The 22,496-nt window shown below is 41.9% G+C and overlaps 1 long non-coding RNA gene across 1 annotated transcript; it reads right to left on the bottom strand.

Annotated features, from left to right (window-relative positions):
- Positions 1 to 3,465: 3,465 nt before the first annotated feature.
- On the bottom strand, positions 3,466 to 10,409 carry LOC145426211 (uncharacterized). Its single transcript, XR_013906934.1, has 2 exons — positions 6,797 to 10,409; positions 3,466 to 5,020 (listed from the first exon to the last, which is right to left on the bottom strand). It is a non-coding gene; the product is annotated as an uncharacterized LOC145426211 (long non-coding RNA).
- Between the last annotated feature and the right edge of the window lie 12,087 nt (positions 10,410 to 22,496).

The raw sequence follows: 22,496 nt of genomic DNA, 5'->3' as shown, positions 1-22,496 counted from the left end.
GGTTTTAGTAGAGGTTCTTGGTTAAAACATTTATTTAGTAGAAGACATACACATAGTCTCAGTGAGCTTCTGGTCTGGTAAAAGGTCAGAAGTGCAACAGGTGAATTGAGAAAGAGCATTTGAGGACGAGACACAGACAGTAGGTGAAGAGGTGACACAAAGAGCATGTGAGGTCAACACACACACACACACACACACACACACTTTAAATTAGATTTATTTAGAGGAGAGGTTAGTTATGTTTGGCTGTAACTGCAAAATTGTCTTGGTAAAAGAGGAACCGTTTCTTGGTGTCTCGGCAAGAAAGAGGAACAAGACAAGAACTGAAAGGTAGACAGGAAGGGCTAGCCATGAAAATAGAAGATGATTTTCTAGGTGAAAAGTCATGATGATGTTGATCTGATCTATGTATAAAATGTATCTGTGACGCATGAAGGGGCGTCAGTAAATAAACCCTGATGTTATAAAATAATTGTTTGTGCTTTAGTAAGTCGAAGATCAATTGCTGTGTTCAGTGATCTTCCCACATGTGAATTAAAATCTTCGTTTGACTTCACCCGGCCGGACCAGTGTGGTTATTTTTCGATCACCTCTTGTACCCTTTCTCAAATCTTGAATCTTAACACCGTGCACTGAAGTTTTAGATCAAATAAACTAAGCTGAAACCATTAAATAACCAACCAGCCTGTGCCAGAGATCTGTGTCAGCTGATCCCTGCGAACGTGGACTGAAGTTGTAGATCAAATAAACAAAGCTGAAACCATTAAATAACTAACCAGCGATCTGTGTCAGCTGATCACTGCGACCGTGCACTGAAGTTTTAGATCAAATAAACTAAGCTGAAACCACTAAATAACTAACCAGCCTGTGCCAGCGATCTGTGTCAGCTGATCCCTGCAACCGTGCACTGAAGTTTTAGAGAAAATAAACTAAGTTGAAACCATTAAATAACTAACCAGGCTGTGCCAGAGATCTGTGTCAGCTGATCTTTGCGACCATGCACTGAAGTCTTAGATCAAATAAACTAACCTGAAACCATTTAAATAACTAACCAGCCTGTGACAGCGATCTGTGTCAGCTGATCCCTGCAAGCGTGCACTGAAGTTTTAGATCAAATAAACTAAGCTGAAACCATTAAATAACTAACCAGCCTGTGCCAGCGATCTGTGTCAGCGGATCCCTGCGACCGCGCACTGAAGTTTTAGATAAAATAAACTAAGTTGAAACCATTAAATAACTATCCAGCCTGTACCAGCGATCTGTTTCAGCTGATCCCTGCAATCGTGCACTGAAGTTTTAGATCAAATAAACTAAGTTAAAACCATTAAATAACTAACCAGCCTGTGCCAGTGATCTGTTTCATCTGATCCCTGCAACCGTGCACTGAAGTTTTAGATAAACTAAGTTGAAACCATTAAATAACTAACCAGCCTGTGCCAGCGATCTGTGTCAGCTGATCCCTGCAACCGTGCACTGAAGTTTTAGATAAAATAAACCAAACCGAAACCATTAAATAACTAACCAGCCTGTGCCAGCGATCTGTGTCAGCTGATTCCTGCAACCGTGCACTGAAGTTTTAGATAAACTAAGCTGAAACCATTAAATAACTAACCAGCCTGTGCCAGCGATCTGTGTCAGCATATCCCTGCAACCGTGCACTGAAGTTTTAGATAAAATAAACCAAACCGAAACCATTAAATAACCAACCAGCCTGTACCAGCGATCTGTGTCAGCTGATCCCTGCGAACGTGGACTGAAGTTTTAGATCAAATAAACCAAACCTAAACCATTAAATAACTAACCAGCCTGTGCCAGCGATCTGTGTCAGCTGATCCCTGCAACCGTGCACTGAAGTTTTAGATTAAATAAACCAAACCTAAACCATTAAATAACTAACCAGCCTGTGCCAACGATCTGTGTCAGCTGATCCCTGCAACCGTGCACTGAAGTTTTAGATAAACTAAGCTGAAACAATTAAATAACTAACCAGCCTGTGCCAGCGATCTGTTTCAGCTGATCTTTGCGAATGTGCACTGAAGTCTTAGATCAAATAAACTAACCTGAAACCATTAAATAACCAACCAGCCTGTGCCAGCGATCTGTGTCAGCTGATCCCTGCAACCGTGCACTGAAGTTTTAGATCAAATAAACTAAGCTGAAACCATTAAATAACCAACCAGCCTGTGCCAGAGATCTGTGTCAGCTGATCCCTGCGACCGTGCACTGAAGTTTAAGATAAAATAAACTAAGCTGAAACCACTAAATAACTAACCAGCCTGTGCCAGGAATCTTTGTCAACTGATCCCTGCAACCGTGCACTGAATTTTTAGATAAAATAAACTAAGTTGAAACCATTAAATAACTAACCAGCCTGTGCCAGGAATCTTTGTCAACTGATCCCTGCAACCGTGCACTGAAGTTTTACAGAAAATAAACTAAGTTGAAACCATTAAATAACTAACCAGCCTGTGCCAGCGATCTGTGCCAGCTGATCCCTGCGACCGTGCACTGAAGTTTAAGATAAAATAAACTAAGCTGAAACCATTAAATAACTAACCAGCCTGTGCCAGCGATCTGTGCCAGCTGATCCCTGCAACCGTGCACTGAAGTTTTAGATAAACTAAGTTGAAACCATTAAATAACTAACCAGCGTGTGTCAGGGATCTGTGTTAGCTGATCCCTGCAACCGTGCACTGAAGTTTTAGATAAAATAAACCAAACCGAAACCATTAAATAACTAACCAGCGTGTGTCAGGGATCTGTGATAGCTGATCCCTGCGACCATGCACTGAAGTCTTAGATCAAATAAACTAACCTGAAACCATTTAAATAACTAACCAGCCTGTGCCAGCGATCTGTGTCAGCTGATCCCTGCAACCGTGCACTTACGTCTTAGATCAAATAAACTAAGTTGAAACCATTAAATAACTAACCAGCCTGTGCCAGGGATCTGTTTCATCTGATCCCTGCAACCGTGCACTGAAGTTTTAGATAAACTAAGCTGAAACCATTAAATAACTAACCAGCCTGTGCCAGCGATCTGTGTCAGCTGATCCCTGCAACCGTGCACTGAAGTTTTAGATCAAATAAACAAAGCTGAAACCATTAAATAACCAACCAGCCTGTGCCAGCGATCTGTGTCAGCTGATCCCTGCGACCGTGCACTGAAGTTTAAGATAAAATAAACTAAGCTGAAACCACTAAATAACTAACCAGCCTGTGCCAGCGGTCTGTGTCAGCTGATCCCTGCAACCGTGCACTGAAGTTTTAGATCAAATAAACTAAGCTGAAACCATTAAATAACCAACCAGGCTGTGCCAGAGATCTGTGTCAGCTGATCCCTGCGAACGTGGACTGAAGTTGTAGATCAAATAAACAAAGCTGAAACCATTAAATAACTAACCAGTGTTGGAAACACGCAGTTCTTTGAATCTTTGGGCTGAAGGAGGGACAATACTCGGTGTATCAATGCTCAATCAACAATCATTTATTTCCATACAATTTCAACAATAAGAGCATTACAACGTCCGGACGGGAGAGATGCCTGCAGAGGTTCGACAGCATGTCTCAAAATGGTGACGGGTTGCTCAGCTTTTTATAGTCTCTAGTGGCCCCCAGCTAGTCGTAAAAGCCAAAACATCACATTTTTTCTCTGTTACAGCGCCTAAGTTATGACCTCGGCAGTTGTTTCTCTGCTTTCTATAAGGTGGGGGTGTGGAATGTGGTCTATCTATCTCCCCTGTCTTTAGACACAGAGTCTCCTGCTTACAACCTTCTCTTCATGATTCAACAATTAAGCATGTCAAGAAAACAGTGTAACACATTCCCAGCAGATCAAGGATACAGAGTGATGCACATTTATCTAATGAACTAATATGTGAATATGTTCTGTTAACTCAAAAGTATAATGAGAACTAAACTACATACAGCTCACACACTCTATATTAAAGGGTATAATGTGATCTACAGCAGTATTCTAATTCAACTACTTTGATTACATATATAAGGTAACATATAATAACAGAATAATATCACAATACCCTCTTTTGATCTCTCATTAAAGAGATCACTAATAACAAGCACTTCAGCGTTGCAAGGTCCAGGTTTTCTTGATCCTGAGGCCCTCTGTCCCCTTTTAACGGGTGGACCATATGGGGGATGACCTCTGTGTTCACGCAGTTCAGATGCAAGCAAAGTTAGATTTACAACCATAACAGCAGTTACAGATGACACTCCCATCACTCCCCATTTTCCCACAGCTTTATTTTGGTGCTCCAGTTTTCCACTCCCATTTTAATGCCCCCTTATACCTTTCAAATGTACTCAGACTAGAACCTCTGTCTAAGGAGCTTTTAACCTTTATTTTATTGCTGCAGCTACCAGTGTCTTCCAGTTGGGTGATTCTCAGCTTCTTTCTTCGACCTCCGGGGTTAGGCCACCCTTTAGTCATTGCACAGTTCTGGGGTGGGATCACCGGCGTGTCCCCCTTTTTGCCAAGAGCCTCTCGAACCTCGTTGGTCTGGTGTTCCTGGTTTTCGCCAACCCCTTCATGGTTATTGCTGTGTTTGTGGGATCCATCTTCTCCAGGAGCCCAAACGTCATGACACTTGACCCCAGTTGCTGTCTCGGCAGTGCCTACATCTGTCTCTGCTGTGAAGGGTCCTCACATCTCCGGGTCCCCGTCCGGTGTCTGTTCCTTTCTCTGCAAGAGACAGAAAACCAAAACACCTCTCTCCCTAGCCTTGATAATCTAATATTGTTATCCATTGTTGTTCTAATGATTCAAATTTGGTTTAAAATATTATGTTCAGGACCTATTCTAATCATAATCTATGTGTGTGTAAAAGAAATCAAAAATTAGTGAACCCTTTCTAAGTCTAACACATTATAAGCTTAAGTTTTACCATAGCTAAATTATTAAACACAGAAATAACGTCATAAAATGTTCATAAAACCATTGTTTGATGTTCGGACTCAACTCCCCCTTTTTGACACACTCCCATGTGTCAATTCATTGGAGCTAGACAATTAAAAGAGAAGGTTAGTGACATCATATCTCAGAAAGTATCAGAAATTCTTCTCTCGAGTACCGTTGCTCCAGCCTTGTCATCCCTGAGGATCTTCGATCCCGAAAATGTCCCTTCTCCTCATGTAATAAAGTCTGTCATCCTTCCATGCCCTGGTAACTGGTCCATCCAGAGCTGTAACATTTTGAAATATACATACAACAAGCCAAACCACACCTTGGTCACACCAACCCTTTTCTGCCCCGAAGATGTCCAATGCCATCCTAGTATGGACTGTCAAAAGTGGCTTTAACGCTGACTATCCTGACAATCCATTTTATAACGTTTCCTGGTCAGATTTGCCAATCTCTGCACCAGGGTTGTAATAGTTTTGCAATTTTCATCAGTTTATATTAGTTTTTACCAATTCTTTGCTAGTTTAGTGTAGTTTTTATTTTCTGAAAATCCTTAGTTTCAATTTAGTTTTATTTGTGTTTTGCAAAAATTAAGTGTAACAAAATCCCAGTCCCATCATATCAGTCATGCTCTTCTGGTTATCCTTGGGTGTTGAGACTAATAACTATTAACTCTTGCCGCACCGTGTGGTCCTAATTTTGGTTGAAGTGAATTGATAACCTTTTGAAGGCGATTGTTTCACACCTTTATTTAGATGTCCCAGTCCTGTTGTCTCGGGATACATCACGCTGCCTTATCTGGGGTTAGCTGTTTTCTGGGGATGCGGGTTGAGTGGGTGAGCTCTTCAAGGAGGGGGAGTGTGCTCCCCCTGATGAGGTCTTCTAGGTAAGCTAGGTTAACCTTCTTCTGTGGGCTTTTCAAGTGCACTTTAAGGTTAGTGGGACTTTTAGTTTTATAAATGTCCCTCATAACCCCCTGATGACCCAGTATTTCATTTTTTGCACACTGTAGTACACATTTTAGTTTTTGCTTGTAGCTCGCATACTCTACTTGCCACTCCTCTAAGTCCTGATGTTTCTTAGAGAGGGCAACAGTACCTTTAAAATTATATCACACGTGTGGGGGTGTGGCCTTGCCAATTGTTTTGCCCACCTTTTCAAAATGGCTGGCGTGCCCACAAGCATATTTCATGGAAAAAGAAAGGTAAGCTTGATATTTACATTTAAAATGTTTTGTTAAACTCAGATTTTTATTTTATTCTTTTTTTGCAAGTACCCCTCCTCGGTGGCGAGAAACTGTTGGTGTGGTCAAGTGGGTGCTCTAGAAACAAACGCTCAGGACAGAACAGTTATCAGTCCTGTAGTTCCTACAAATTTTGCATATGTTTTATTCCATATTGATCCTCTGAGTGTAATGGTACATTTTAATTTGAATTTATCCAAACTAAACACAATATTTTCTTTATTTACTTTGCTCTTGTTCTTTTTCAGTACCACATCCTATCAAATGTCCCTGTCGATTATATTCTACATTTAATAACTTACTATTTCAAGTGAGAACCTAAATCATGTGGACCAATGTTTATTATTGCATATCTCTATTCTGAATGTGGCCAGTCATTCATAGGTATTGTTCAATTTTGGCGATTTTCCTCTATAAAATTTAATTGACTTTTTACAGTGGCCTGCTATGGTTAATAATAACATATTCCAGTCATGAGTGATATCAATAGTTATCTCCACTGTAGCATTTGGCATTCCCAATAATATAACATGATACCTTAATCAAAACACAGCTACTATAGCACAGTTTTCTTAATGCAAACATCAGTAACTCAAAATCAGCAACCACAGTGTTAAGTCTGCAGTTCATACTTATGTGAAGCTAGAGTCTCCTCCTCCAGTCTCTCTTATCCTCCTGCTCCTGAAAAAACAAAACAAAACAAAGCGAAGCATCCACCCTTCTCTTGTCGGCTGGGTGAATTGTTTATGAATTGTTTATTGGCATTTACTAATCCTAAAGTGGGTGCAGTCATTGTCTCAGTATCAAGTCAGTCCAAACTTTTAGTTGTCAGTCCATCACAGTCCATTCACATGCATACCTCCATACACATTCATACCAGATGTTGCTGATAATGGAGTCTCCCGCGCAACCTATTCGAGCCTCCATCACCAGCAAGATGACGTCATCATTTTAAAGGAAAACAATTCCTTGGTTTTTTTTTTTTTTTTTTTTTTTTTTTTTTTTTTTGGGCCGGATTGACTCGGTGCAATCCTTTTAGATCAGTGTTCCCTATAAGTGAATTTCTCCCAAGCCAATTACAATCATGGAGAAGCACACTTTGCAACTGTTTACAGTAATAATATTTTATAGCGCTTTAAATTTCAATCTTTCAGGCCTTGTTTAAAGAGCTGATTGTTAAATCATGAACTCACAAAATCTCAACATATCACCACCGGTGGATCACACCTCTCAGATGTTTTTTCTCCAGTGCACTGTAACAAAAACGAAAACAGACATAACCAACAAAATACTACTAAAATAACACAAACTAGGGCCCGTTGCAGACATGTCCAAGCATAAAACTATCCCTCTCTCGCTTACGAGAAAGAACACAAGCCAAAGCTTACTGATAAAATCAAGCTAGCGCTAAACAAAACCAAACAATCAACCAGAAATTCACAGGAACATTTTGCTTCCTGCCGGGACAATATTGTGTGGGAATGAGAACCTCAGGTGCCGTAACACCTTTTGTTCCTCCTTGAATTAAAACTCAATCACAGAAAATGCCGTACTCCAACCTAACCTTACACTATTAATTCATCAATTTCACTCTGTGCCACTGTTCCTCATCAGGGCTGTGTGAAGCACAGCAAAGAATTCAGTCAAGGCCTTGAGCCATAAACAGACATCACGCACAGACATTGTTTTCATAACCAAACTTTTTTAGACCTTATTAACTCTACATAAATGCCTTCTAGGTGACATATAACACATTCTAAGTATTTAATGGTAATCAATGGCTCCTCATAAAAATTATGCATTGGGATGTTTGTGTGCAGCATTTTGCATATCAGCATAAGCAAAGCATTCTTCATTGCATCAGCGTGTATGTGTGTGTGCGTGTGGATCACTCTTCATTGCACAAGCGTGTGCATGTGTATGTGTGTGCATCACTTCTCAGTGAATCAACATTCCCGTGTGTGTGTGTGTGTGTGTGTGTCATTTCTCACTCACTCAACGAGTGCACGTGTTCATGTGTGTATTTCACTTCATTCTGAATCTGTGTGTTTGGAGACGTGTGTGTGTGTGTGTGTGTGTGTGTGTGTGTGTGTGTGTGTTTCTCTTCATTCTGAGTCAGTGCATGTAGATGTGTGTGTGTGTGTGTGTGTGTGTGTGTGTGTGTGTGTTCATCACTTTCCTGTTCTGGTGTTCTGGGTAAACCACGGCCTGAAGCGTGCCCTGGGGTCCTGCCCCCCCTCCTTTTTCAGTTTGTTTGCGACCATTGCTGCTGCTGCTGCTCAAAATTCAGTCCGTCCTGGTTCTGACCCCAATTGGGGCAGTCCTTTCTCCAGTGTCGATGTTCACCGCAGGTGAAACCTGCATCTTCTTCTGTGTTTTTGTCCATTCTGAGGTGCCTTCTGACCTCAGTTACTCCTCTTGTCTCGGTCACGCCCTTTTTCGCCACCCGATCATCCGTGTTGGTCCATCACTGTCCTGCACAGTGTGAATGCAAAGTTATCAAGGTCAGCATTCTTTCGCTCGGCCTTACTTTTCATTCGGGCTTGGCGGGCGTCTCGTCACAGCTCTGTCAGCTGACGCAGTCTGGGAATTTTCCCCCGTGTAGTGAAACGGGCCTTAGGTTTAGTGCTCTCCGTCTCGGCTGCATGAGATCACATTCCTGCAGGTCTGTTGACATTCTCAGGTCGTTGTTGTGGGTCCAGCTGTTGCAGCATTTGGTCAGTGTCACGTATGGGGGAGAGCAGGAGTCCAGTCAGCCTCGGCTTTCAGGGCCGGCAAAGCAACCTGTAATTAAATATGTATAGAAAAAACAAAAACAAAACAAAACAAAAACAAACAAAAAACAAAAACAAACGAACAGGAAAATGTTGTTGTGTTGGCTGTGTTATTCAGAGGGGAGGCAATGGGGCCAGGCCCTGTGTCAGCCTTCTCTCCCCCTTTTTTTGTTTTTTGTCTCCCGATATAAGCAACTCCTAACCTACCAAGTTGACAGGACAACACCGGTATATGTTAAAATTCTTAAGATCATGTTTAAAAGCCCAAAAAGGAACTTTCTTTCATTCAGTAATCACTTTTATTAATCAATCAACAGAAAACATGTCACAATTTGAATCTTTTAACCACTAAATTTGTTGTGTCTTGCCTGGTTGGTTAGACCAGTGTTCCTTCTTTTTTTTTTTTGTTAAATTGTTGTCCTGCAACCCAGAGGGTTTCTTTGTCAGTAATGTATAGACTTCATCATTTAAGTATGTTAATTTTTCTTTAACCTTGCTGGAAAATCTTCACGTGTTCATGAGTGTAAGCTGTTTCTTCATTGCGTGTATGTGCATTTGTATAAAAGCAGGTTAATTTTATCTTTTCTCAAACTAGGCGTTACCTTAAAAGGAGCCTTTCTCTCAGATTTCTCTGCTTGTGTGTGTTTTTGTTTCACCTTTTTGTTGTGATGCTCCGGACGCCTTCCCAACCTCCACAAGTCCGTTGGCCCCAATTTTATGTGTTAAAACTTCTCTTAATTTCTCCTCTAATTCTCTCCTCGCTGCTGTCTGTTTCACAGCTGCTGATTCGTGCTGGGTGTGGTTCCCATTACCTATAATTTTGCTTCGGCCGCTGTGCTTGTGGGGGCAGTTGGTCCAGGTCCGCAGCTTCCTGTATTAACACACTAAGAGATTTATTTTAATTTCATTTTCATCACTGTTAAACAGATAAGCAGGCAACACGCCTACCTTGACAGCGTAAACTGTACGCCAGTCTCCCAACACATTCCTCTCTCTACTCCTCCATAATTCTCCACTGCACACCTCTTACTATCTCTCCCTTTTATTTTTATTACACCACAGAGTAATACACCCAATTATGCCCGTCTATCTCTATGTGGCTCCAAATTCCCTCTTTATTTTAATTTCACACTCGTCAGGGGACAGGCACACAACAATTTCAACCACTGAAACGAGGAATTCAACCTTTTTATATTTCTTTACTAAATCTAGACTCAACGTTTGTTCGCAAAATGTGTCTTGTTCTAGTCCGGAAATAAATGTGAACCCGTGATTACACGGTCGTTCCAGTGTTATTTCCGTGGCTATGCGGGGGCCCTCACCTCCCCAAGTCACCACCTCAGCACCCGGACGCCGCCGGTCCTGGCCAAGCGTCCCTGGACAGGAGGGTCGCTACTCCATAGGCAAAGTTCCACAGGTACACTAGGCATCAACCTTTGATCCTAAAATGTGTATTTGCTCTAATGTCCTCCTAATCAAACACATTAACCGTCACTGTCACTGTGCTCACGCTTCACACTCCACACAAAACACACTCAGAGCGCGCCTCAGTCACATTCTCCCTCAGTGCGCGCTTCACCCACAAGACAGCACCCAGAGCGCGCCTCGCAGCTTCACACACACTCTCTCACCCAGAGCGCGCTTTGACACTCACACACAACACTTTTCCTCAGCGGGAATTTTACACAGAAACCTCTGAGCTCAACTATTAGATCTTCTTAAAGCACACTGCACCATAGACCAAAATACCCTTTTCTCTGCGCTTATGACCGCCACAACGGAGCAAAGTCGCATCATAAAAGTGATGCTTGCATCCCCGAAGTTATACCAGACATCATAAACCAGGTTTTGCTCTATGTACTTCTTGGCAAGTAAAATTTTACTTTGTTTTATGACCGCAGCCCTTAAAAAAAAACTCGACTGACGCCACAAACCACCGTCAAACCTCTGTTCAATGTACTAAAATTAGCACCAACCACTACTGCACTTCACAGCCGCACCACCGGAACACGCCGTATCATAAACCAAACCTACGGACGTGTTTCGCTCTCGCGTTGCCAGTGTTTAACCGCACCGTGAAGCCAGCATCTGCTTTTCCTTAAATCAACTTCTATTTCATAGCCGGCAAGAGCCAGGACGTAACCGACACCATAAACAAACTTCAAACCTCGACTTCAATGTACTGAACTAATGGCCGCGTCTTCAGAATAAATTCTAATGTATTATTGCTACAGAAGCCAGTATTAGACAAAATTAAATGTGGAAGGTAAAGTGGCTGCAACTAGCTCAACGTAGTATCTTATTAGTTTCTCGGTAGAAGCAGTTTACTGCAACTAGCTCAACGTAGTGTCTTATTAGTTTCTCGGTAGAAGCAGTTTATTTAACACACTGGAATTCAGCCTCAACTTATGTTGTTAGTATCTTGCGCCAAAAACCAGACACCGACAAATTTACTGTGAAAATACATGTGACTCAGTGAACAGATTAATTTGGAAAGCCCAATATGCACATTTGGTATTTATAATACAACAGGCTGTGCTTACCTTTTTATTTTTGGACCGGTCCTCTGTTCACCTCGCCTCACGATCTCACCAAAGGTCAAATCTACACCTCCTCAGCACACCAAAGATCCGGGTCACACGGCACCAAGTTGTTGGAAACACGCAGTTCTTTGAATCTTTGGGCTGAAGGAGGGACAATACTCGGTGTATCAATGCTCAATCAACAATCATTTATTTCCATACAATTTCAACAATAAGAGCATTACAACGTCCGGACGGGAGAGATGCCTGCAGAGGTTCGACAGCATGTCTCAAAATGGTGACGGGTTGCTCAGCTTTTTATAGTCTCTAGTGGCCCCCAGCTAGTCGTAAAAGCCAAAACATCACATTTTTTCTCTGTTACAGCGCCTAAGTTATGACCTCGGCAGTTGTTTCTCTGCTTTCTATAAGGTGGGGGTGTGGAATGTGGTCTATCTATCTCCCCTGTCTTTAGACACAGAGTCTCCTGCTTACAACCTTCTCTTCATGATTCAACAATTAAGCATGTCAAGAAAACAGTGTAACACATTCCCAGCAGATCAAGGATACAGAGTGATGCACATTTATCTAATGAACTAATATGTGAATATGTTCTGTTAACTCAAAAGTATAATGAGAACTAAACTACATACAGCTCACACACTCTATATTAAAGGGTATAATGTGATCTACAGCAGTATTCTAATTCAACTACTTTGATTACATATATAAGGTAACATATAATAACAGAATAATATCACACCAGCGATCTGTGTCAGCTGATCACTGCGACCGTGCACTGAAGTTTTAGATCAAATAAACTAAGCTGAAACCACTAAATAACTAACCAGCCTGTGCCAGCGATCTGTGTCAGCTGATCCCTGCAACCGTGCACTGAAGTTTTAGAGAAAATAAACTAAGTTGAAACCATTAAATAACTAACCAGCCTGTGCAAGGGATCTGTGTCAGCTGATCTTTGCGACCATGCACTGAAGTCTTAGATCAAATAAACTAACCTGAAACCATTTAAATAACTAACCAGCCTGTGACAGCGATCTGTGTCAGCTGATCCCTGCAAGCGTGCACTGAAGTTTTAGATCAAATAAACTAAGCTGAAACCATTAAATAACTAACCAGCCTGTGCCAGCGATCTGTGTCAGCGGATCCATGCGACCGCGCACTGAAGTTTTAGATAAAATAAACTAAGTTGAAACCATTAAATAACTAACCAGCCTGTACCAGCGATCTGTTTCAGCTGATCCCTGCAATCGTGCACTGAAGTTTTAGATCAAATAAACTAAGTTAAAACCATTAAATAACTAGCCAGCCTGTGCCAGTGATCTGTTTCATCTGATCCCTGCAACCGTGCACTGAAGTTTTAGATAAACTAAGTTGAAACCATTAAATAACCAACCAGCCTGTACCAGCGATCTGTGTCAGCTGATCCCTGCGAACGTGGACTGAAGTTTTAGATCAAATAAACCAAACCTAAACCATTAAATAACTAACCAGCCTGTGCCAGCGATCTGTGTCAGCTGATCCCTGCAACCGTGCACTGAAGTTTTAGATTAAATAAACCAAACCTAAACCATTAAATAACTAACCAGCCTGTGCCAACGATCTGTGTCAGCTGATCCCTGCAACCGTGCACTGAAGTTTTAGATAAACTAAGCTGAAACAATTAAATAACTAACCAGCCTGTGCCAGCGATCTGTGTCAGCTGATCCCTGCAACCGTGCACTGAAGTTTTAGATCAAATAAACTAAGCTGAAACCATTAAATAACCAACCAGCCTGTGCCAGAGATCTGTGTCAGCTGATCCCTGCGACCGTGCACTGAAGTTTAAGATAAAATAAACTAAGCTGAAACCACTAAATAACTAACCAGCCTGTGCCAGCGGTCTGTGTCAGCTGATCCCTGCGACCGTGCACTGAAGTTTTAGATAAAATAAACTAAGTTGAAACCATTAAATAACTAACCAGCCTGTGCCAGGAATCTTTGTCAACTGATCCCTGCAACCGTGCACTGAATTTTTAGAGAAAATAAACTAAGTTGAAACCATTAAATAACTAACCAGCGTGTGTCAGGGATCTGTGTTAACTGATCCCTGCAACTGTGCACTGAAGTTTTACAGAAAATAAACTAAGTTGAAACCATTAAATAACTAACCAGCGTGTGTCAGGGATCTGTGTTAGCTGATCCCTGCAACCGTGCACTGAAGTTTTAGATAAAATAAACCAAACCGAAACCATTAAATAACTAACCAGCCTGTGACAGCGATCTGTGTCAGCTGATCCCTGCAAGCGTGCACTGAAGTTTTAGATCAAATAAACTAAGTTGAAACCATTAAATAACTAACCAGCCTGTGCCAGCGATCTGTGTCAGCGGATCCCTGCGACCGTGCACTGAAGTTTTAGATAAACTAAGCTGAAACCATTAAATAACTAACCAGCCTGTGCCAGCGATCTGTTTCAGCTGATCCCTGCAACCGTGCACTGAAGTTTTAGATAAAATAAACCAAACCGAAACCATTAAATAACTAACCAGCCTGTGCCAGCGATCTGTGTCAGCTGATTCCTGCAACCGTGCACTGAAGTTTTATATAAACTAAGTTGAAACCATTAAATAACTAACCAGCCTGTGCCAGCGATCTGTTTCAGCTGATCTTTGCGAATGTGCACTGAAGTCTTAGATCAAAATAAACTAAGCTGAAACCACGAAATAACTAACCAGCCTGTGCCAGCGATCTGTGTCAGCTGATCCCTGCGACCGTGCACTGAAGTTTAAGATAAAATAAACTAAGCTGAAACCACTAAATAACTAACCAGCCTGTGCCAGCGGTCTGTGTCAGCTGATCCCTGCAACCGTGCACTGAAGTTTTAGATCAAATAAACTAAGCTGAAACCATTAAATAACCAACCAGGCTGTGCCAGAGATCTGTGTCAGCTGATCCCTGCGAACGTGGACTGAAGTTTTAGATCAAATAAACAAAGCTGAAACCATTAAATAACCAACCAGGCTGTGCCAGAGATCTGTGTCAGCTGATCCCTGCGACCGTGCACTGAAGTTTAAGATAAAATAAACTAAGCTGAAACCACTAAATAACTAACCAGCCTGTGCCACCGGTCTGTGTCAGCTGATCCCTGCAACCGTGCACTGAAGTTTTAGATCAAATAAACTAAGCTGAAACCATTAAATAACCAACCAGGCTGTGCCAGAGATCTGTGTCAGCTGATCCCTGCGAACGTGGACTGAAGTTTTAGATCAAATAAACAAAGCTGAAACCATTAAATAACTAACCAGCGATCTGTGTCAGCTGATCACTGCGACCGTGCACTGAAGTTTTAGATCAAATAAACTAAGCTGAAACCACTAAATAACTAACCAGCCTGTGCCAGCGATCTGTGTCAGCTGATCCCTGCAACCGTGCACTGAAGATTTAGAGAAAATAAACTAAGTTGAAACCATTAAATAACTAACCAGCCTGTGCCAGGGATCTGTGTCAGCTGATCTTTGCGACCATGCACTGAAGTCTTAGATCAAATAAACTAATCTGAAACCATTTAAATAACTAACCAGCCTGTGACAGCGATCTGTGTCAGCTGATCCCTGCAAGCGTGCACTGAAGTTTTAGATAAAATAAACTAAGTTGAAACCATTAAATAACTAACCAGCCTGTACCAGCGATCTGTTTCAGCTGATCCCTGCAAGCGTGCACTGAAGTTTTAGATCAAATAAACTAAGCTGAAACCATTAAATAACTAACCAGGCTGTACCAGCGATCTGTGTCAGCTGATCCCTGCAACCGTGCACTGAAGTTTTAGAGAAAATAAACTAAGTTGAAACCATTAAATAACTAACCAGCCTGTGCCACCGATCTGTGTCAGCTGATCTTTGCGACCATGCACTGAAGTTTTAGATCAAATAAACTAAGCTGAAACCACTAAATAACTAACCAGCCTGTGCCAGCGATCTGTGTCAGCTGATCCCTGAAACCGTGCACTGAAGTTTTAGAGAAAATAAACTAAGTTGAAACCATTAAATAACTAACCAGCCTGTGCCAGGGATCTGTTTCAGCTGATCCCTGCAAGCGTGCACTGAAATTTTAGATCAAATAAACTAAGCTGAAACCATTAAATAACTAACCAGCCTGTGCCAGCGATCTGTGTCAGCGGATCCCTGCGACCGCGCACTGAAGTTTTAGATAAAATAAACTAAGTTGAAACCATTAAATAACTAACCAGCCTGTGCCAGTGATCTGTTTCATCTGATCCCTGCAACCGTGCACTGAAGTTTTAGATAAACTAAGCTGAAACCATTAAATAACTAACCAGCCTGTGCCAGGGATCTGTGTCAGCTGATCCCTGCAACCGTGCACTGAAGTTTTAGATAAAATAAACCAAAACGAAACCATTAAATAACTAACCAGCCTGTGCCAGCGATCTGTGTCAGCTGATTCCTGCAACCGTGCACTGAAGTTTTAGATAAACTAAGTTGAAACCATTAAATAACTAACCAGCCTGTGCCAGCGATCTGTGTCAGCTGATTCCTGCAACCCTGCACTGAAGTTTTAGATAAACTAAGTTGAAACCATTAAATAACTAACCAGCCTGTGCCAGCGATCTGTTTCAGCTGATCTTTGCGAATGTGCACTGAAGTCTTAGATCAAAATAAACTAAGCTGAAACCACGAAATAACTAACCAGCCTGTGCCAGTGATCTGTGTCAGCTGATCCCTGCAACCGTGCACTGAAGTTTTAGATCAAATAAACAAAGCTGAAACCATTAAATAACCAACCAGCCTGTGCCAGCGATCTGTGTCAGCTGATCCCTGCGACCGTGCACTGAAGTTTAAGATAAAATAAACTAAGCTGAAACCACTAAATAACTAACCAGCCTGTGCCAGCGGTCTGTGTCAGCTGATCCCTGCAACCGTGCACTGAAGTTTTAGATCAAATAAACTAAGCTGAAACCATTAAATAACCAACCAGGCTGTGCCAGAGATCTGTGTCAGCTGATCCCTGCGAACGTGGACTGAAGTTGTAGATCAAATAAACAAAGCTGAAACCATTAAATAACTAACCAGCGATCTGTGTCAGCTGATCACTGCGACCGTGCACTGAAGTTTTAGATCAAATAAACTAAGCTGAAACCACTAAATAACTAACCAGCCTGTGCCAGCGATCTGTGTCAGCTGATCCCTGCAACCGTGCACTGAAGTTTTAGAGAAAATAAACTAAGTTGAAACCATTAAATAACTAACCAGCCTGTGCCAGGAATCTGTGTCAGCTGATCTTTGCGACCATGCACTGAAGTTTTAGATCAAATAAACTAAGCTGAAACCATTAAATAACTAACCAGCCTGTGCCAGCGATCTGTGTCAGCGGATCCCTGCGACCGCGCACTGAAGTTTTAGATAAAATAAACTAAGTTGAAACCATTAAATAACTAACCAGCCTGTACCAGCGATCTGTTTCAGCGGATCCCTGCAATCGTGCACTGAAGTTTTAGATCAAATAAACTAAGTTAAAACCATTAAATAACTAGCCAGCCTGTGCCAGTGATCTGTTTCATCTGATCCCTGCAACCGTGCACTGAAGTTTTAGATAAACTAAGCTGAAACCATTAAATAACTAACCAGCCTGTGCCAGCGATCTGTGTCAGCTGATTCCTGCAACCGTGCACTGAAGTTTTAGATAAACTAAGTTGAAACCATTAAATAACCAACCAGCCTGTACCAGCGATCTGTGTCAGCTGATCCCTGCGAACGTGGACTGAAGTTTTAGATCAAATAAACCAAACCTAAACCATTAAATAACTAACCAGCCTGTGCCAGCGATCTGTGTCAGCTGATCCCTGCAACCGTGCACTTAAGTTTTAGATTAAATAAACCAAACCTAAACCATTAAATAACTAACCAGCCTGTGCCAACGATCTGTGTCAGCTGATCCCTGCAACCGTGCACTGAAGTTTTAGATCAAATAAACTAAGCTGAAACCATTAAATAACCAACCAGCCTGTGCCAGAGATCTGTGTCAGCTGATCCCTGCGACCGTGCACTGAAGTTTTAGATAAAATAAACTAAGTTGAAACCATTAAATAACTAACCAGCCTGTGCCAGGAATCTTTGTCAACTGATCCCTGCAACCGTGCACTGAATTTTTAGAGAAAATAAACTAAGTTGAAACCATTAAATAACTAACCAGCGTGTGTCAGGGATCTGTGTTAACTGATCCCTGCAACTGTGCACTGAAGTTTTACAGAAAATAAACTAAGTTGAAACCATTAAATAACTAACCAGCCTGTGCCAGCGATCTGTGCCAGCTGATCCCTGCGACCGTGCACTGAAGTTTAAGATAAAATAAACTAAGCTGAAACCATTAAATAACTAACCAGCCTGTGCCAGCGATCTGTGCCAGCTGATCCCTGCAACCGTGCACTGAAGTTTTAGATAAACTTGGCTGAAACCATTAAATAACTAACCAGCCTGTGCCAGCGATCTGTGTCAGCTGATCCCTGCGACCGTGCACTGAAGTTTTAGATAAACTAAGCTGAAACAATTAAATAACTAACCAGCCTGTGCCAGCGATCTGTGTCAGCTGATCCCTGTAACCGTGCACTGAAGTTTTAGATAAAATAAACCAAACCGAAACCATTAAATAACTAACCAGCCTGTGCCAGCGATCTGTTTCAGCTGATCTTTGCGAATGTGCACTGAAGTCTTAGATCAAAATAAACTAAGCTGAAACCACGAAATAACTAACCAGCCTGTGCCAGCGATCTGTGTCAGCTGATCCCTGCGACCGTGCACTGAAGTTTAAGATAAAATAAACTAAGCTGAAACCACTAAATAACTAACCAGCCTGTGCCAGCGGTCTGTGTCAGCTGATCCCTGCAACCGTGCACTGAAGTTTTAGATCAAATAAACTAAGCTGAAACCATTAAATAACCAACCAGGCTGTGCCAGAGATCTGTGTCAGCTGATCCCTGCGAACGTGGACTGAAGTTTTAGATCAAATAAACAAAGCTGAAACCATTAAATAACTAACCAGCGATCTGTGTCAGCTGATCACTGCGACCGTGCACTGAAGTTTTAGATCAAATAAACTAAGCTGAAACCATTAAATAACTAACCAGCCTGTGCCAGCGATCTGTGTCAGCTGATCCCTGCAACCGTGCACTGAAGATTTAGAGAAAATAAACTAAGTTGAAACCATTAAATAACTAACCAGCCTGTGCCAGGGATCTGTGTCAGCTGATCTTTGCGACCATGCACTGAAGTCTTAGATCAAATAAACTAACCTGAAACCATTTAAATAACTAACCAGCCTGTGACAGCGATCTGTGTCAGCTGATCCCTGCAAGCGTGCACTGAAGTTTTAGATCAAATAAACTAAGCTGAAACCATTAAATAACTAACCAGCCTGTGCCAGCGATCTGTGTCAGCGGATCCCTGCGACCGCGCACTGAAGTTTTAGATAAAATAAACTAAGTTGAAACCATTAAATAACTAACCAGCCTGTACCAGCGATCTGTTTCAGCTGATCCCTGCAATCGTGCACTGAAGTTTTAGATCAAATAAACTAAGTTAAAACCATTAAATAACTAGCCAGCCTGTGCCAGTGATCTGTTTCATCTGATCCCTGCAACCGTGCACTGAAGTTTTAGATAAACTAAGTTGAAACCATTAAATAACTAACCAGCCTGTGCCAGTGATCTGTGTCAGCTGATTCCTGCAACCGTGCACTGAAGTTTTAGATAAACTAAGTTGAAACCATTAAATAACCAACCAGCCTGTACCAGCGATCTGTGTCAGCTGATCCCTGCGAACGTGGACTGAAGTTTTAGATTAAATAAACCAAACCTAAACCATTAAATAACTAACCAGCCTGTGCCAACGATCTGTGTCAGCTGATCCCTGCAACCGTGCACTGAAGTTTTAGATAAACTAAGCTGAAACAATTAAATAACTAACCAGCCTGTGCCAGCGATCTGTGTCAGCTGATCCCTGCAACCGTGCACTGAAGTTTTAGATCAAATAAACTAAGCTGAAACCATTAAATAACCAACCAGCCTGTGCCAGAGATCTGTGTCAGCTGATCCCTGCGACCGTGCACTGAAGTTTAAGATAAAATAAACTAAGCTGAAACCACTAAATAACTAACCAGCCTGTGCCAGCGGTCTGTGTCAGCTGATCCCTGCAACCGTGCACTGAAGTTTTAGATTAAATAAACCAAACCTAAACCATTAAATAACTAACCAGCCTGTGCCAACGATCTGTGTCAGCTGATCCCTGCAACCGTGCACTGAAGTTTTAGATAAACTAAGCTGAAACAATTAAATAACTAACCAGCCTGTGCCAGCGATCTGTGTCAGCTGATCCCTGCAACCGTGCACTGAAGTTTTAGATCAAATAAACTAAGCTGAAACCATTAAATAACCAACCAGCCTGTGCCAGAGATCTGTGTCAGCTGATCCCTGCGACCGTGCACTGAAGTTTAAGATAAAATAAACTAAGCTGAAACCACTAAATAACTAACCAGCCTGTGCCAGCGGTCTGTGTCAGCTGATCCCTGCGACCGTGCACTGAAGTTTTAGATAAAATAAACTAAGTTGAAACCATTAAATAACTAACCAGCCTGTGCCAGGAATCTTTGTCAACTGATCCCTGCAACCGTGCACTGAATTTTTAGAGAAAATAAACTAAGTTGAAACCATTAAATAACTAACCAGCGTGTGTCAGGGATCTGTGTTAACTGATCCCTGCAACTGTGCACTGAAGTTTTACAGAAAATAAACTAAGTTGAAACCATTAAATAACTAACCAGCCTGTGCCAGCGATCTGTGCCAGCTGATCCCTGCGACCGTGCACTGAAGTTTTAGATAAACTTGGCTGAAACCATTAAATAACTAACCAGCCTGTGCCAGCGATCTGTGTCAGCTGATCCCTGCGACCGTGCACTGAAGTTTTAGATAAACTAAGCTGAAACCATTAAATAACTAACCAGCCTGTGCCAGCGATCTGTGTCAGCTGATCCCTGCAACCGTGCACTGAAGTTTTAGATAAAATAAACCAAACCGAAACCATTAAATAACTAACCAGCCTGTGCCAGCGATCTGTTTCAGCTGATCTTTGCGAATGTGCACTGAAGTCTTAGATCAAAATAAACTAAGCTGAAACCACGAAATAACTAACCAGCCTGTGCCAGCGATCTGTGTCAGCTGATCCCTGCGACCGTGCACTGAAGTTTAAGATCAAATAAACTAAGCTGAAACCACTAAATAACTAACCAGCCTGTGCCAGCGGTCTGTGTCAGCTGATCCCTGCAACCGTGCACTGAAGTTTTAGATCAAATAAACAAAGCTGAAACCATTAAATAACCAACCAGCCTGTGCCAGCGATCTGTGTCAGCTGATCCCTGCGACCGTGCACTGAAGTTTAAGATAAAATAAACTAAGCTGAAACCACTAAATAACTAACCAGCCTGTGCCAGCGGTCTGTGTCAGCTGATCCCTGCAACCGTGCACTGAAGTTTTAGATCAAATAAACTAAGCTGAAACCATTAAATAACCAACCAGGCTGTGCCAGAGATCTGTGTCAGCTGATCCCTGCGAACGTGGACTGAAGTTTTAGATCAAATAAACAAAGCTGAAACCATTAAATAACTAACCAGCGATCTGTGTCAGCTGATCACTGCGACCGTGCACTGAAGTTTTAGATCAAATAAACTAAGCTGAAACCACTAAATAACTAACCAGCCTGTGCCAGCGATCTGTGTCAGCTGATCCCTGCAACCGTGCACTGAAGATTTAGAGAAAATAAACTAAGTTGAAACCATTAAATAACTAACCAGCCTGTGCCAGGGATCTGTGTCAGCTGATCTTTGCGACCATGCACTGAAGTCTTAGATCAAATAAACTAACCTGAAACCATTTAAATAACTAACCAGCCTGTGACAGCGATCTGTGTCAGCTGATCCCTGCAAGCGTGCACTGAAGTTTTAGATCAAATAAACTAAGCTGAAACCATTAAATAACTAACCAGCCTGTGCCAGCGATCTGTGTCAGCGGATCCCTGCGACCGCGCACTGAAGTTTTAGATAAAATAAACTAAGTTGAAACCATTAAATAACTAACCAGCCTGTACCAGCGATCTGTGTCAGCTGATCCCTGCAATCGTGCACTGAAGTTTTAGATCAAATAAACTAAGTTAAAACCATTAAATAACTAGCCAGCCTGTGCCAGTGACCTGTTTCATCTGATCCCTGCAACCGTGCACTGAAGTTTTAGATAAACTAAGTTGAAACCATTAAATAACTAACCAGCCTGTGCCAACGATCTGTGTCAGCTGATCCCTGCAACCGTGCACTGAAGTTTTAGATAAACTAAGCTGAAACAATTAAATAACTAACCAGCCTGTGCCAGCGATCTGTGTCAGCTGATTCCTGCAACCGTGCACTGAAGTTTTAGATAAACTAAGTTGAAACCATTAAATAACCAACCAGCCTGTACCAGCGATCTGTGTCAGCTGATCCCTGCGAACGTGGACTGAAGTTTTAGATCAAATAAACCAAACCTAAACCATTAAATAACCAACCAGCCTGTACCAGCGATCTGTGTCAGCTGATCCCTGCAAGCGTGCACTGAAGTTTTAGATCAAATAAACTAAGTTGAAACCATTAAATAACTAACCAGCCTGTGCCAGCGATCTGTGTCAGCGGATCCCTGCGAACGTGCACTGAAGTTTTAGATAAAATAAACTAAGTTGAAACCATTAAATAACTAACCAGCCTGTGCCAGTGATCTGTTTCATCTGATCCCTGCAACCGTGCACTGAAGTTTTAGATAAACTAAGCTGAAACCATTAAATAACTAACCAGCCTGTGCCAGCGATCTGTGTCAGCTGATCCCTGCAACCGTGCACTGAAGTTTTAGATAAAATAAACCATACCGAAACCATTAAATAACTAACCAGCCTGTGCAAGCGATCTGTGTCAGCTGATTCCTGCAACCGTGCACTGAAGTTTTAGATAAACTCAA

The sequence above is a fragment of the Astatotilapia calliptera genome, chromosome 3 (genome assembly GCF_964374335.1).
Source record: "Astatotilapia calliptera chromosome 3, fAstCal68.1, whole genome shotgun sequence".
NCBI lineage: Eukaryota > Metazoa > Chordata > Actinopteri > Cichliformes > Cichlidae > Astatotilapia > Astatotilapia calliptera.
This window is presented reverse-complemented; position numbering and strand designations above follow the sequence as displayed.